The following is a 6,007-nucleotide window of genomic DNA, read 5'->3' as shown; positions in this document are numbered from 1 at the left end:
AGGTGCAATATAGAAAGATTCTTTGGGCAAAATAGTTAAGAGCTCGGCTGCTAACCAAAAGGTCGGCGGTTCAAATCTACCAGCTGCTCTTTGGAAACACTATGGGGCAGCTCTACACTGTCCTATAGGGTCGCTATGAGTTGGAATTGACTCAACGGCAATGGATTTGGTTTTGGTTGGTATTGGCAAAATATTGAACAATGCAGGAAGCATCAAAAGAAGATGGACGGAATACACAGAGTCACTATATCAAAAATAATTGGTCAACGTTCACTCATTTCAGGAGGTAGCATGTGATCAAGAACCCATATTACTGAAGGAAGAAGTCCAAGCTGCACTGAAGGCATTGGTGAAAAACAAGGCTTCAGGAATTGACGGAATACCAATTGAGACGTTTCAACAAATGGATGCAATGCTGGACATTGCCAAATCTGTCGCCGTCAAGTTGATTCCAAATCATAGCGACCCTATAGGGCAGAGTGGAACTGCCCCATACAGTTTTCAAGGATTTGAACTGCCAAAAGTCACTTTTAGTTAGCAACTGTAGCTCTTAACCACTGTGCCACCAGGGCTCCAACTAACAAGGCTCCAGGAATTGACACAGTACCAACTGAGATGTTTCAACAAACAGGTGCAATGCTGGAAGCACTCACTCGTCTATGCCAAGAAATTTGGAAGACAGCTATCTGGCCAACCGACTGGAAGAGGTCTATATTTGTGCCCATTCCAAAGAAAGGTGATCCAACAGAATGCGGAAGTTACTGAACAATATCATTAATATAACACTCAAGTAAAGTTTTGCTGAAGACAGTTCAAGGCAGTTGCAGCAGAACATCGACAGGGAACTGCCAGAAATTCAGGCCGGATTCAGAAGGGATGTGAAAGGAGGGATATCACTGCTGATGTCAAATGGATGTTGGCTGAAAGCAGAAAATACCAGACAGATGTTTACCTGTGTTTTGTTGACTATGCAAAGGCATTCGACTGTGTGGATCATAAAAAATTATGGATATAACGTTACGAAGAATGGGAATTCCAGAACACTTAATTGTGCTCATGTGGAGCCTGTACATAGATCAAGAGGCAGTCATTTCAACAGAACAAGGGGATACTGTGTGGTTTAAAATTAGGAAAGGTGTGCATCAGGGTTGTATTCTTTCACTGTATTTATTCAATCTGTATGCTGAGCAAATAATCCAAGAAGCTGGACTATATGAAGAAGAACGCAGCATACGGATTGGAGGAAGACTCACTAACAACCTGCGTTATGCAGACGACACAACCTTGCTTGCTGAAAGTGAAGAGGACTTGAAGTACATACTAATGAAGATTAAAGACCACAGCCTTCGGTATGGATTACACCTCAACAGAAAGAAAACAAAAGTCCTCACGACTGGACCAATAAGCAACATCATGATAAACAGAGAAAATACTGAAGTTGTCAAGGATTTCATTTACTCGGATCCACAATCAACACCAATGGAAGCAGCAATCAGGAAATCAGACAACGTATTGCATTGGGCAAATCTGCTGCAAAAACCTCTTTCAAGTGATAAAAAGCAAAGTTGTCACTTTGAGGACTAAGGTGCACCTGGCTGAAGCCATGGTATTTTCAGTCACCTCATATGCATGTGAAAGCTGGACAATGAATAAGGACTACTGAAGAAGAATCGATGCCTTTGAATTATGGTGTTGGTGAACAATGTTGAATATACCATGGACCACCAGAAGAACAGAGACTTGGTGGCACAGTGGTTAAGAGCTATGTTGAGCTACAGCTGCTAACCAAAAGGTCGGCAGTTGGAATCCACCAGCTGCTCCTTGGAAACCCTATGGGGCAGTTCTACTCTGTCCTACAGGGTCGTGAGGAGTCAGAATCAACTTGATGGCAATGGGTAAGGGGACAAAAGAACGAACAAATCTGTCTTGGAAGAAGTACAGCCAGAATACTCCTTAGAAGCAAGGATGGTGAGACTTCATCTCACATACTTTCGACATATTATCAGGAGGGACCAGTCCCTGGAGAAGGACATCATGTTTCTACACGGGGTTGCTATGAGTTGCAACCGACTCGACGGCACATAACAGCAACAACTGAACCCGGAAATACTGTATCATGAAGTCAGAAACCTCTCAAAATTCATTTCATTCAACAAACACTTGAGGTTGTTTTCTCATGTTCTTGGTATAGTTTTATTAACTCAAAATACATTTACTCCCCTCTTTCATGAAAAAATAACAATAGCAACCATAACAACCCCAACCAATCAAACAAATTAAAAAAAAAAGAAAAAAACCATAGGAACATACGAAAAAAAGTTGCATATGTGGTTCAGAGTTTTGTCTTGTGTTATATTTATATTGGATATTGCTGGTGTAGACCAATAGTTAGCATACAGTAGGCCCTTAATAAATACGGGTTGAATATTGGAACGAATACCAAAACCAAACCAAACCACTTGCCATCGAGTTGAGTCCGACTCATGGCAACCCCAAGTGTGTCAGAATAGGCCTGTGTTTCATAAGGTTTTCAATGGCTGACTTTTTGGAAGTAGATCACCAGGCCTATCTTCCAAGGTGCCTCTGGGTGTATTTGAACTGCCAACCTTTTGGTTAGCAGCTGAGCACATTAACCATTTGCATCACCCAGGGACTCTGGAATGAATACCAGGGAAAAAACCAAACCCGTTGCCGTCGAGTCAATTCCAACTCTTAGCGACCTTATAGGACAGAGGAGAACTGCCCCATAGGGTTTCCAAGGAGTGGCTGGTGGATTCGAACTGCCAAACGTTTGGTTAACAGTCATAGCTTGCCGTAGCTCTTAACCACTGTGCCACCAGGGATCTAGATGAACACAGCTGCTGCCAAATAGGTGCTTATTGAGCATAAGCAAACTGTCTGTGTGCCAGGATATGGGGACGAGGCTGGGGCGGGCAGTTTAGATAACTAAATAACCATAATACCTACTATTATGCTGATGATGGCAGCCACTATTTATTGAGCACCTACCACATGCCAGGAACTGTCACGGCACTTTAGGCTCATCATCTCATTTAATCCCAGTCAACCCTGCAAGCAATCCCTGCCTCCTCTGCATAGACAGGAGGAAATGGAGGCTCCGACAGGCCATTCAGCTGGTGAATGGAGAGCCAGGGCTTAGATTCAAGCTGCCCAAGCTTCCCCACCAAGCCTGGCCCACCCCAGGAGCCAGGTCCATCTGCTGTCCCATCACGTGGGGTTTGAAGGCCCTGCTTGGGATGGACAATGGACACCAGCCCTGCCCACACCCTACCCCACAGGCTGGGGCTTCTGGCTTTCCACCCACCAAAGAGAATCCTGCTTCCAGAGCCAACAAGAGACCTCAGCAAGGCAGCAAGTCATTGCTCTCAGGGTCCAAGGAAAAGGATTAAATAATTCATTATCTCCGATCTTCTTAAGCTTGCCCGTCCAGATCTGGCTCCTGCCCTCTCAAGTTCAAGGACTCCAGATGGTCATTCTTGTTCAGGGCAGTTGTGGCAGATGGCACCAGGCCCAGCCTGACTTTTGGGAGGTCCCTGCACGTTCCTGGAGTTGCAGTAGCCACAGCTATCTGTGGGGTGGCTTCTCCTCCATGCCCTGAAGTCCTCCCCACCCTATATCTGGGGGTCCAATTGTTTGAGCAGGACCTCCTGTGGTACCTAATATGAGATGAGACCTCTTTGGAGGAGACTTTGTTGCAAACGGCACATATCAGAACCCCGTGGAATGGGGAAGAGGTTTGCAATATACGGACAGAAAGTTCTGCTGTCTCCAGGCTCCAGTTATGTCTTTGAATTGTGGGTTTGGACTTGTGGGAACTGCTTGGGTCTGGTCAAAGAGATAGTTAACTGAAGAAGCCACCCAAGACCAGATTCCCACCATGACTGCTGGGTGCCGAAGAGTCTGTCCTCAGAGGGAATAGAAATCCCACCGTCTGGGGGCCCCCGAGCACCCCACCCCAGCTATTTGTCAGTGGGTCAAACACAAGGTGCACAGCCTGGAGCCGTGGATCTGAAAGTCTGGTCCCTGGACCAGCAGCATTAGGGAACTTGCTAGAAAGGCAAATCCTCAGGCCCCAACACAGACCTCCTGAATCAGAAGCTCCCGGGCCAGCTATCCAGGTTTTAACAAGCCGAAAAGGAGATTCTGGGGCACATTCAAGTTTGGGAACCACTGGCCTAGAGCTTTACTATGCAAAGTATGGTACCGGGGCCAGCAGCATCAGCATCAGCTGGGAGCTGATTAGAAATGTAGAGTCTCAGGCCCCACCCCAGACCTACTGAACCAGAATCTGCATTTGAAATAAGATCCCCAAGTGATGTGTCTGTCCGTAAAACTGAGAAGCTCTTGTCTCAAACTTAAATGCCTTCAGGGGCCAAGAAGGTAGTGGTGAAAAATGAAGCCACATTATAACCAGTGGATTACTGCCATTTGGAAATGGGGGCTCAGGGTGACCAGATCTTCCAATTTTTCAACAGAATCCAGAAACCCAGACGCCCAAGTGAAATTTCCAGATTGAATAATTGCTGTGAGGGTCACACAAAAGGTTTGTGGGGCATCAGCTTGCCACCCTGCCCACTGGCCTTGAGGCAGGGAAGGTGCCTTCAACTCGAAGCAAGATTTCTGAGCTGTAGGAAGGAACAGCTCTCCCAGGTGTGGCAAGAGGCACACAGTAGAGACTCAAGAAGCCTAGCTCAGAAGTTCTCAAACTTGACTGAATAATGGAATCACCTGCAGATCTTTAAAAAATGCTGAATGCCTGGCTCCCACCCGACATGGTCTGATTCGATTGGTCTAGGGTTTGACCTGAGCATCAAGCTTTTTAAAAAGTTCCCCGGCTAACTGCATCGTGCAGCCGAGATTGGGAACCACTGGACTAGAACAGGGGTCAGCACACTTTTCTCTGCAGAGGGCCAGGTAGTCAGTATTTTAGGTTTTGCAGGTCACGTGGTCTCTGTCACAACTATTCAAAGCTGCCGTTACAGCAGAAAGCAGCCATGTTGTTAGATGCCGTCGAGTTGATTTTCGACTCATAGAGACCCGTGTGACAGAGTGGAACTGCCCTGTAGGGTTTTCTAGGCTGTAATCTTTATGGTAGGAGCCCTGGTGGCACAGTGGTTAAGTGCTCAGCTGCTGTTGAAAAGTCAGTGGTTCGAACCCACTAGCTGCTCCGTGGGACAAAGATGTGGCAGTCTACTTCTGTAAAGATTACAGCCTGGGAAATCCTACGGGGCGGTTCTACTCTGTCCTATCGGGTCACTATGAGTTGGAATTGACTCCATGGCAAAGGCTTTGGCTTTTGGTTTTTTAAATCTTCACGGAAGCAGATCTACAGGCTTTCTCCTGTGGAGCTGCTGGGTGGGTTCGAAACTCCAACCTTTCAATTAGCAGCCAAGTGCTTAACTGTTGTGCCACCAGGGTTCCTAAAGCAGCCCCAGACGACATGCAAATAAATGAGTGTGGCTGTGTTTCAATGACACTTCATTTACGAGCCCTGAAATTGGAATTTCATGTAAGTTTCACGTGTCAGCGTTTTTTTTCCCTTGATTTCTTTCAATCATGTGAAAACCACTCTTTGCTCATGGCTGTACAAAAACAAGAGGTGGGCTGGACTCGGCCCGACCCTGTGCTAGAGGAACGAATTGAGATGGCAGGCCTTCTTCTGCTTCCCAACATTGGCCCTCACAATCTCCCCTACCCAACCTCAGAAACTTCAACGGCGCTTGATCGTGAAAAGGTTATGTTGACAAGGCCCAATCAAGTATTGGTTTGATCTGGCTCTGGGCCAGAGACTTCGGTTGGGCCCCGATTCCTCCATCACCCTGGCCGGATTTCAGGCAGCTGCCTTCCAGTGGGTGATTCCGAGCCCCACCTCCCTGGCTGGAGATTGCTTTGACTCTTAACATGTAGTTTCCTAACACCAGGCACTGTGCTTACTTAGTGCTTTACCTGCACCATTTTATTTCCTTCTCAGGACAACTCTGCAAGA

The sequence above is a fragment of the Trichechus manatus genome, unplaced genomic scaffold (assembly GCF_000243295.1).
Source record: "Trichechus manatus latirostris isolate Lorelei unplaced genomic scaffold, TriManLat1.0 scaffold00024, whole genome shotgun sequence".
Lineage (NCBI taxonomy): Eukaryota > Metazoa > Chordata > Mammalia > Sirenia > Trichechidae > Trichechus > Trichechus manatus.
The sequence above is the reverse complement of the archived record's forward strand: the minus strand, read 5'-3'. Positions refer to the sequence as shown.